Source organism: Pectinophora gossypiella, chromosome 14 (assembly GCF_024362695.1).
Source record: "Pectinophora gossypiella chromosome 14, ilPecGoss1.1, whole genome shotgun sequence".
Taxonomy (NCBI): Eukaryota; Metazoa; Arthropoda; class Insecta; order Lepidoptera; family Gelechiidae; genus Pectinophora; species Pectinophora gossypiella.
Window position 1 is genome coordinate 875,032 of NC_065417.1, and position 12,114 is coordinate 887,145.

General features: G+C 38.1%; 2 protein-coding genes across 3 annotated transcripts in view; one reads left to right on the top strand and one right to left on the bottom strand.

Moving 5' to 3' along the window:
- The window catches only part of LOC126372643 (serine/threonine-protein kinase SMG1), a 208,649-nt gene that overhangs the window by 170,295 nt on the left and 26,240 nt on the right, over positions 1 to 12,114 (bottom strand). The window lies entirely within an intron of this gene.
- LOC126372509 (histamine H2 receptor) overlaps positions 1,399 to 12,114 on the top strand; it is a 28,748-nt gene continuing 18,032 nt past the window's right edge. The window contains exon 1 of one of the 2 annotated variants that reach the window (XM_050018309.1): positions 1,399 to 1,570. The gene's annotated coding sequence lies outside the window, so the exon portion shown is untranslated. Of the gene's footprint in view, positions 1,571 to 1,916; positions 2,080 to 12,114 lie in introns of those variants that run through there. The other variant, XM_050018310.1, reaches the window with a different exon arrangement.

The following is a 12,114-nucleotide window of genomic DNA, read 5'->3' on the forward strand; positions in this document are numbered from 1 at the left end:
AGTTTGCCAAACGTGAAGATTTAAGGTCCGGTTTTTTAAAAAAGCGACTGCCTGTCTGACCTTCCAACCCGCGAAGGGAAGGCCAGCCCAATACAGCTTAGGTCGCATATCTCCGAAGCGCATTTCTAGGTTTCCTAAAAATGTTTTCCACGGTTCACCGAGCTGTTCAAAAACATAAATTGTCAGTGCTGAGTAATTCCACAGCGCTGACACAACACAGCTAGTGCTCTCTGGTTGTAAACCTTTGTTCTCGCAATTTACGCCCCTAAGGGCCCGTAAAGGCTGAAATTTTCATTAGGTAAATCTAGCTCTCTAGACTGGACTATTTTGTGCTAATGGTATATTGCATGTTGCCTTTTAAAATACCTAACATGCACATATTGTATAGTATATACTGTACATACAACTCAGTAGGTAGATAAAGTCAGACATAGCATTACACATAACATTGCATCGCGCCTGTATCCCTGAAAGGATCGGCAGAGGTATATACTATACGTATACACCTACTTCAAGTCTCATGATAGGAGGCGAGCCTAACCGGACACAAATCGAGGAAACCACGTGATATTAAATATTTAAACCAAATTCGAATTCAGTGGTAAGTCAAGCCGGGATTCAAACCCGTAACACTACGACATAGATATAGAATCAGACATCGTAGCGAACAAAACATCGAAAAGAAAACACATTATTATTACGAAAATATACCTAATTATTATACAAGACATTGGTTTTGTTCCTTCGTATTGGTATCCCTTCGTCGCCTCTGATGGCAACCACATTTAACTTTATGTCATTCCGTTACCAACTTTCATAACACAGTATCCATAATATATAACATAAAATATTAAAACATAACTATTATTATTAGATTTAGGAATATTAATAAAACATAGATATGAAAGTAGTTGCGTTGGTGTAATAATAAATTACATGGTGCATCGAAAACGCGATAGCAACGTAATAAAAATAAAACTGGATAGAGATGGTAAAGTTACATACAGGTCATAAAATAAATTCATAGTAAGCTGATTACCTGGCGTCGCGCAACGACCGCGCACAGTACCAGTGTTCCACATATCCTTGTATCGTTACATCCACACTTTGCCGGGTTAAGGACACATGGAAGCAAACATCAGGAAACTGAAAGCAGCCACTAAAAGTTCACTCGCCTCTCCGTGAACACGCCAAGGTAATACCGACGGAAATGTTACTGAAGCAACCATTTCGGCTAATTGACAACGACCAGTTACGACACGGCTAATCACATCGCGAATATCAACTTCTTTCCCACCAACCATGACCTTTGCCACTGATACAGACAACTAATGTCCATAAAGACCTCCAATTGGAATTTTGGAAGCAGCGTCCGAGCCGCGGCAGTCGCGTGTCGAGCGCCGACCAGAGCGCGCGTGCCGCACCGCACCGCAGCCTAACATAGACGCCGAACTTCCGAAACTTCAAGTGAAATTAATTATTCAGTGCCGTGGGATTTTCTAGTGCAATACCATAATGTAGTAATGTCTGCTAGTTTTGGCGGGTAAACAACACCAATGACATCGTCAAGGTAAATATCGCCGCATCTCCATGCACCCTCGCACCACGAGGAATCGCCGCTAGTTAAGTACTTATTTGCGGATCTATCGACGGCCGCGCTATCTTCTTTCCCACTGTCACCCACATACTTGTACGGGCTATTTCAGTAGCGTTTGCAAAACGACGGCGGTCGTGAATTGTTGTCGCTGATCTCGGCGATAAATGCCGGGCCCATTGCAAGGCAACAATAAATAAAATAAACACCATTTGGGCAAATTGGAGGACATTAAGCCCGCACCGTTTGCTCTGCAAACGTATTAACCGTTAATACCGTTTAGACGTGCGCGGGCAATTAAGCGTTGTAAACGTTAAATACAAAATGTGTCGCGGAGTGTCGCGCTGCAAGCGAACCGCCGCCGCCAGTTGCGGTGCAGACAGTCTCTCATATCGTGGAGCTTCCAGACGAACTTACGTAAGCTGTGAGCCAGTCCCCGCCCCCAACTTATGTAACTGCCGGTTGGGTCTGGATTTTATCTTAAGGTATTCTATTTTCGGGAATATTGAATTTTCTAATCCGATCTAAACGGGCACGCCAAATACACTTTCCACAATTTCGATGACACAATAGTTACCTTCAAACTTTCAACATTTAGGAACTCTCGTATTGTTTCTTTCATCTGAAAACCTTTTGTATTGCAAAGCAATGGGGAATCGAATAGCGATGTTGGAAAATGAAAGCGCTGCCAAACCTAATATTTTCACAAACATTGGAAAATATACAATGAATTGACATATTCAACGTTCATATTGTTATCGACGGGTCGCTTATGTGACGTTAGCACTGGAAGCTCGCAAAATTTGAGTAACTTTAAACCGAGTTGAAGTGGTGGTTGATGAATATTTTTCTGCAATGGGTCATTATTTCGCCAGGCGGAGCATGGTTAAGCGGCAGTAATGGCGGCGGGGGAATTTATTTGTGCATTACGGGGCAGATGGTCGCGCGAGTAATGACGCGCAGTGCACCCGACTGCACACATCTCCGCGGGTAATCACCGTGATGGCGACACTCACTCACTTACTCACTCACCCACTTACCAGTCACACACCCTCCAAGTTACATGCATTAAACTTGCAAACTTAAATCGACACATTAGTTTGACTTGGACTCCAATTTATGTCCCAGTGCAGCCGACTCGCTGTTTAACTTCAGCTGAAATTCAATCTTGCTTCAACGCAACGGGGCTAAAGTTACTGCTATTGTTAATGGTTTAAGTTCATGTTAGTTAATAACAAATATTGAGTATCGAAGTTGATGTTTCTGAGACGCAATTTACGGCCATCATGGAATTTGAACGGGTGCCAAACCTTCTGACATTACGTATCGGTGCAAATGCAACAGATTGTAGCAGTTTGTTATTTTGGGAATAAACATAAACAAGGAATCGGAAATTATATAAATCGCGGAAATAGTTATGACAAGCGAATATTTTATAATATATAAATTTATATTTATAAGTATAGTGTTAAGTAAAAAAATAACGTGTTAATATATCGAAACTAAACGTATATATTTTTTAAATGTAAATGAATTCGTATGCATCTTTAGCGCTAAACATTCTACGAGTTCAATCTAGGATTATCAATCCCCGATGCCTAAACCAATATCACTCTAGGGAGTCGTTTTGCAAAATGACACCGGTAATTAAATCCACGTTCATTTTATCTCTCTATGAACTGGAAGGCTTTCAGGCACATTTGTAATTCACTGAATATTATTTCCCGAAGCTTACTAATCGACGATTTCGCTAGCTTTCTTTTGCAGTTTTCGTGAAACGCTTACTTTTTACTCACGAAAACAATACAACATATTTTATTGTGTAATGCAATAATCTCTTTGGCTGATCTTGCTGATGGATAGTTAATATAGTTAAGCAATATTCTATAAAAGAAGATAAATATAACTCAGTTCAATAACCAAAGCTCATAATAACCGAATGATTCCGATCACTCCCAATAGCAATAACTCTGTGGCATCAATCCCCAAATAGATCAGTTCTTGAACATTATAAATAAACGAGAAGGTTCAGTGGGGTAAGCTCCCGATGTTGCACGTGTTGTAAACGATTGTAAAACCACAAGCCTGGCCGAATACTATTTAGAATTAGAAGACATCAACTGGGATGGCTAAGAATTTCCATAAGGAAAAATGTGGGGAAATTGTACGCGAGAATGGGAACTACAAATGAGCTAAAGCGTGTCTGAGATTGGCGTGAAGGAGACTCTTGTGATTTCCCACACACAGACGCACAAGTATATCATAATAAAACTAATGGTGATGAGTATGAAAAGGCATCCTTAGTATTCATGGTAAAGTTTTGAAGCGAAACTAATTCGGATACTACAATGGTAGTAGTTATTAGCACCGAGACAAATTATTTCAATGGATAATTGATATCACGTAGTTTTCAGGTTTTGGCTAATGGCAATGGCTATCCCCTATTACATTGAACCTGTCGAGGAGTGTGTGTATGTAATGACTAACCTAAGAGTGATACGCTTAAAACAACCAACTATAAGTTTATGTCCCGTATCCAGAATACGGGTTTAAAGATAATAAATCTACAAAACAAAAACATACGTACTAACCCAACTAAAACATAAAGAAAACTAGATAATTTATTGATAGTTTCGTAAAAAGCAGACGAGATCATATTTATAGAAGAGAAATATAAAAGTATTCCATATTCAAAATTTAATAAAGAATCTTCTACAGGTAAGTAGATAGATCTTTAATTTTGAAAGCAAAAACATCGTTAGGTAGCCGCTTTATGCGGAGAAACGAGAAACTCGTAATTTGCTTTATTGAATGAAGTCCGATAAAGTCGCAAATGGCAAATATAATACGAAACTTTTTATACCGAGCACAAGGTCAGTCGGCAAATATAAATTCTCACGTTTTGTATGGATACGTATAGTGCAGGTACAATTTGAAACAATTGGGCAATTTGGGCTTTAGCCTAATGAAAGTCATTGCACGCCCAACCTGCGTCATTCCATCAGAGTTCACAGCACTAAAGTTAACAAACCCTTTACATAAAGCTAAAAAAATACTGATATAGCATGTGCAAAAAAAATGTGTAGCTCAGCTGATGTTGTGCCAGAGATTCATTGTACTTATATAGAAAATAGAAATACGGCTATAAATCAATTTGACTGAGATGTAAAAAATATTGTTATTGTAAAAAAACAGGCGAGCAATTTACTTCGCCGGCACTTTAGTAAGTATATTTGGAGATATTATCTGGGAATACGTTAAGAAACGCATAAAACATTTGGAAACATTAAGATATTCTATTTATGAAAACTCAAAATCCTACAGGTATGTTTATACTCATATAAAGTGGTACTCATTATTTTGAATATAGAATTCCTCGCATTCAACAAGAAAATTGTTGAACGCAAAAACTTGAAAGTGGCAAGCATAAAAAGCCATTTAACTTCCATCCTCTTACGTATAAAAATGTAGACTGAGGATATGAACAGTAATGCATCGCAGCGGTGCACTGTCTCAGGCAGTCGGTTTCACGATCGAGTTCACACACGACAACGAAGCTTTCACGAAGTTGGAAACTGTTGTCTGCACGGCATGTTCCAGACGGTGCTTTCTGTGTCACTGTTATATGACCATTTTTAAAACACGAGCAAAATTTTATAGCACACGTCTGCACTCCAACCATCATAAGAAGCTGTACTTATCTGTATCTTTACCTCCGAAGATTAAATTTCGCAATCCGGTTTCGTCTTATCTTGTATCTAGCGTATCAACAGGTAAATAATTACTGCTCTGCTCAATCTCAAAACGTAATGGGAACAAATTCGCTGCCAGTAACGTCCTTTAATTAAAACTTTTATAATCATGTTCAAAACCTGATTAACATGGAAAGTTGTCCGGCAGATTTTCCTGGTATGAATAACTCCCTTTATAAAGTTTGTTCAATAATTGTTACTCTATATTAATAGAGTATTGTAGTACTTTCTATTCACCCGTTAACAGACATTATTGTTACTTCATTTACATTGTTCTAAGTTTAATTACGTTTGAACAAAACCGCTAATTATTTGCCATCGAGAGAGTAATTTACACCTATTGATACATAGTAAATCAATTTACTGCTCTTTCTGCGCCCACAACCATAATTTTAATAATCTCCATCAATATTAACAGATTCGGTAAAGCGAACACACACGTTGGATACTAATGTAAGACTTAATTTAATTGGCAATAATACTGAATCGTTGCCAGATTTGGGATTATTAAGCTTTTGTTTGATTTGATTGAATGTTTTGATATTAAAGCTTACACGTATAATGAGCAGCGCTCTGTTTTTTGGAAATCAGGTTAGAAATATAATGGATGCGCCATTTGCCAAATAACAATATACTGGCAAAAACACTGTGATTGCCGTATTTTTACATTGATGGGATTACGAATCAGTAATTTTTGACAAAAACAATTATAATTTAACTTCTAAAAGTCCGAGCTTTGATAAATAAGTTACAATTTAATAAAAGAGAACAAATTAAAATTCGATGTCGATAAAGGCCAAACACAAACACAACTTCAGCAAGCAGTGCTAATCTAAACATTCAGCCTGACCAAGCAACCCTGAAAAACTAGCACAAAAACACCAATAACGCTTTATGCCATAGAAGTTGAATAAACATTAAAGTGTAACGATAGCAACATATATATTATATTCAAAGTACAAAGTATAAAATATCTTGAAGCATACTTTCCTTGGTAGATAATTATAAAAGATAATGAAAGTAAACTTGAAGAAGCAGGAGTTCATTTAAAGATAACAAACACAATCACCGACTGTAATCCACGCGTCGCTAAAACGCTGTAACTCGAGACAAATTTAATCTGTCAAGTTTCAAACATGAAAATCCCGCAGCTAACAATAAGAGTCTTCCAATAAGGTTCCTAACAAACAGTTGTCTATTGCATATTGAGTTTAGTACAATAAATACGCGGACAAATGCGTCTAAATACGGAGTGTTTGCGCCGAGGGCGAGTACACAGTCGCTCCCCCGATGTCGCAATAAGACGGACTTCCTGAAGGCTGCAGCACAAAGGGTCGAGGGAAACAAGATCGTCACGGCTACCTCTATTATCCGACCAATGTTGCTATAATCCTTTTTTTTAATAGACTCGCGTTTGATCACAATATCACCTGATAGTAAGAGACGATGAGGTCTAGGGTGGATCACGCTTACCTAGCAAATTCCTATTCACTCTAGCCTTGAAAACTGCCAAATTATAACCAGTTGGAAAAACAGACGATGGCAGATAGTTCCAGTCCTTTGCTCTTCGTATCAAAAAGGAAGGGGCAAAACGTTTAGTGCTGATTGGTGGAATATCCACAACATACATAAGGATGAAATGCCTGCCGACATCTAGTTGATCGTAGATGGAATGGAGTAAGTCAAATTAACTCGTGAAGTTCCTGTTCCATGCTAGTATAACATTTTATCGTCGCTACTCTACTTGCCGACTTACGTGACCATTGTAATGAAGCTTTCAGGATAAAAAGCGGAATTTACAAATTGATTGAACTAAGAACTGTTTTTATTTCTTCTGAAGTCAAGTAATTGGTATTTAAATTGCTTTCAGAAACTAAAAACGAAAGGCTTTTTTATTGAAAGTAGACCTTCGACTTTTGACATTTCCATCAAAATAACGGACGTGTCTGTATTAACATCGGATTGCTTTTTGTGTTCAATTTCAACGCAAAGCTTTTATAATCCTGTGTTCACATGCTCAAAAACATGAATATGTTTCGGAGAGAATGAGGTTTTCCGGGTTTGATTGTCTCAACAACTTTTTGATTTAATGCGCTTGTTCTATCAGTTGCCGATATCTTGGTGCCCTTAGTAATGAAGCTGGAATCGCCGTGCCCTCTAGAGGCAAGCTTAAAACAATTTCCACTTTTCTCCCTCGGGGAGTCTTCTTCCAATATATCTCGTGTTTAGATTGTTTTGTACAGGGCTCGTCGACATCTATCAACATGTTTTATGGCCTTATAAAGGTTATTTGTGCGGTATATTTCTTCTCTGTGTAATTTCTTTGATCTTACTATTGTACTCGTTTAGAAATACGTTTACACTTGTCTTTTGCATCAACGATATCATTTCACAAGTGTCAAATAAACACGAATGGGTGAGTCGCGTGACGCTAAAGTCAAGATTTAGGTATTCTATTAAAGAAAGAATAAATTGTTTCAGCCAAAACACAATTTATATTCAAGTGCCAAAGCGAAATAGCTCTTGAGGAAACTCTTAAGACTAAATAGAGGATTTTCGAAAACGATCAGGCAATAAATATACTAAGTCAGGAGAGATACGAGCATGTGTGTCGTATAAACATTGAACTGAATGTGCAATTGTAACTTTTCGAAACTTCAAATTGAAAGCACGGTAAGTTCGAAATCGGGTCGAAAACTAGAAGCCAAACATCTTTTACACATGTCTATGTAAGAGTTCGTAATAAACTCAACAGTCAGAAGAGTCACGCAAATTATCCCAAGATCATCTCAATTCCCAAATAGATTAACTCAGATCACAGGCAATTAAAATTGATAAGTTCAAGAGAACCGCCTCCAATAAGATACGATTTGGACTAGAGTGATCTCACGCCTGTGACGATGTGCATCGTAAAGTGTCAGAATTACAACATGGGGTAATTGGAAGTGAGGGAGCTGTCAAGCCTCTTTATAGGACGCAATCGAAACAATAAGCTGGATGGCTGGATGGAATTTGCACACTACACTTGACCTCATTAACCTCTGACCTTATTAAATCGAGTGGCGATTCCAGGCATTTCTTAATTAAGCCTTAAGCTTTTAGAGAGAAAATCTATATTAAACTAGCCTCTACTGCTAAGAATATATCCATACTATTCCACTTGACAACAGCGGTCGTCAACGGTTTTTGCATAATTTAGATAAGATTGCTTTTTGGGTAGTTTTCGTGAATTTACAAACAAGTATCATTTGTAAATGCAACCTTGTGAATAAAAACACAATTGACCGTTTGCGACATGGCCATTCACCAGGCGGAGTAGGCAAGCAGTGCGTGACTGTCTAATTACATAGAGTTAGTGAATTGCGTAAACATGCGGACATGATGAGCCTTCGATAGACCAGTTAGTAGTACACGCACGCGCCAGTGACGTTTGTTTGATGAGTTAGTGACGACGGCTAATAGTGCAACAGGCTAGGCCTGTGAAAATCTTACGGTAAAACCCGTGGAATTACTGAGTCGTGTTCGTGTAGGTGCCACAGTGCAGTGCCCTCCCCTTGCGTTATGTTTACCGACTGTGCCACCACAACTACTTAAGCTTTGCATTTAACTAGCAAAGTTTCTTACACTTACAAGTTTCTTTATGACGTTTCCGTGTCGAGTAAGAATTGTAATTATAATAAAACTCAATGTTTATTGAAACCAGAAAATATTTAGTTAAAATGATTTCATGCAAGTTATAATTTGGGCTTATGACCATTTGTAGCGAGCGGACATTGCAAATGAGGTAATTTGTGATTTCAAGTATTTTAGCGTTAAAAATAACTAAGTCTGAAGGTCTACTTTCAAAACGTCACTTCCTCTTTTAATTGAACCTCACGTTGAATACTGTCTTACATTATTATTTGCAGACAAATTAACATTTCACATTTATCATTCTAGATGGTTTGTTTGATGTCGGTGTGCCAAATGTAGGCATTTTCATTTTAGCTATAAATTTCAGTGGGTAGTTTAGTAACTATTATAACTTGTGGTAACTTTTTGCTTTGAGTGGTAATGGCCCTCGTTGTTTGCCTCTACCCCTATCAACCCTAACTTTCACCCCTATAAACTATCATCACAAACGTTATAATATATAACTTCAAAAGGCATACGTGATCACATGTTGGTTATCTTACATCAGACGGTTAGTGCTACAATTATTATTTCATTCCGACATTGTGGTGAATTGTCCTTCAAACGAATCGATCCGTGACTTATAATGACAGGGATACTTTTAAACTTGTGTAATCACATTGTTCCTTAATGCTAGGTTTTGATTATTTACATTATACTACTCGTACTATTGCAGTTTGCACGTGGGCGTTACATGAGCCATGAGTCATGCTGCCTTTGGCGGCTCAATAATAACCCTGGTGGGTTGCAGAGGTTGGTCATCCCCCTCATAATCCACACTATAAAACAAGAAGATTGTAGTTTGACTTTGACCCAATGAGATAGTACACAATTTTGAGACTCTTGGTTTAGTATAGACACACTCCGGACACTTCATACCAAAAACCTCGTTTTACACAGACACCACACATTGACGTTATCGTACACGCACATCTGTGTGTGTGACGAATGACTCCATACGATTCAAGTCTAAACTACTTCCACGGGGGGTGAGGTAAACCTAGCTCAGACACTGGTGGGGAGCGAAGACTTGCCGTTCTATATGTAGTATTATTCCTTATTCTATGGCCTAATTATCCTCCAGTGCGATATTACCTAATTACACATACCTAACAAGGGTGGTTGTCCTTTGTAGCTATTTACTTAATTAAAAGCTAATAGGCTTTCACATCAGAATTTAAATTCGCGCCGGAAACTTCTTTTGTAGTCATACCGCTCATTTGATATGCTGTTGTTGTACCTGTAATGTTCACATTACAATCTTCCCAGTACATATATACCGTGCATACGAATAGTAGTTCTAAATACACATCAGCAGTGTAGGAATCTCGGATAGCAAGTTTGTTAGTTTAGCATTCTGCTCAAACCTCTGTTGTTAGTTTAGTTCCGATTCTGCTTCTCTATTGTATTGCTTAAATTCTAAACCATTGTTGAATGTCTGTATGTGTGTTCCGATAGATGCATTGTCTCCTTTCTAACGTGATGGTCAATTGTTATGGGCGATAAGCAGTAATAGTGTATAAGGTTCATAATATCCATCCTAGGACTTCATATCAACAGTGGCTGCATATTGTCTTAGATTACTTGTGGCTCTGCACACCCCATAAGGGATTACAGGCGTGAGTTTATGTGTGCATCTGTATTTGTTAACTCAGTTTACTTGTTATCTCCGTTGATTAGGTACTAGTCTTATTTCTTTTAAATCGGTCTCAATCGAGGCTTCACCTATCATTATCTTGTGATATGATTCCTTGCCATTGGTTGCCTGGAAGAAATTGCTGCTTAGCAATAGTGCCGCCAGATTGTACTCTATCTTTCGTCCATGTGTGTAAAACTTGTTTTGTATGTTGTGTTGAATAAAGTATATTTGTAATATTTTATGAAATATATAATGTATTATATTTATAATCCCGAAAACAATTACAAGAAAACAGCATGCGAAATTGTCGAATGTATGATAATGAAATGTTCAACAATCCCGATTATAATTACGTTAATTTATCCCAACCCCAATTTACATTTTTTCTCGATTGACGCAATTCCTCAATGTGGTGCAAATCGATGAGGTTACGCGGGGTGGTGCGCGTAGCAGACCTGTCGCTCCACATTAGCGCAGTCAACTCGCTGGAGCATGCTAATGTCCCGTCAACCACCAAATGCCTGACATTACTGACACACTATACGTCACTGACTTGATTGACACCAACACTCAAAACTCCCGTATGCTTAAAATCCTCCAAAACTTGCCCGAAAGTTTCCAAAGGGTTATTCTGGAATAGAGGAGTCTCAAATCTAGCATAGATCAATGTGGGTGCTTATCTATCATCACCTGCGACAGCCCACATCCTTCCAAACCAAATCGATTACAATGTTTTGGATTGCCAAATAAAGAGTAATGTTTTTTTTTAATTATTCTTTGAATCCAACTCCTTTTTCAATTACGTCGATCATGCGTTTAATGGATATTTGTAAAGTCTAAAAATCAGGTATATTACGACCGATAATGGTATTCTCTTGCCATTGTGCCGCTCCTTCCTTTGTCGTCATTCAAGTATAATCGATCCTCATAATGCCGACATATGGACGTGACACTGATATTATATCGAGCAAGCAGAAATCTCAATGAATACAGAAAGAAAAAAAATCCTCAAGGAAATTGAAGGTGCCGACGCTTTTCTGTTAAATCGGAGTGGATTGTTACATTTTCGGTGTTATTATATGTCTTGTCTATCACAAGTTTATACGTATTCCCGTGAAGAGACTAAAATAGCTGCTTGTTATAACCTAGTTTTTGATTTAGCAATTTTCGTCACAAAGTCTGTGGTTAAGCAACTATGTCTCAAACGTAACATCGCATCAAACATCGTCTGCCTTAGAATTAGGTCTGTATTCATGATTGCACCGTAAAGGGCATTCCTTGTGCAATCTGTGTGACCAGAATACTAGGCCCCGATCACTGCTGCATTTATATGGTTTAGACACGCCACTCACACATTACTAGACTCAGCTCAGGCAGATTCACCTTGGAAGAGACCTTCCCATACTCTTGCAATTTCAATAATGATAGCTTTCTTCTTGATTAGATCACATGATTTG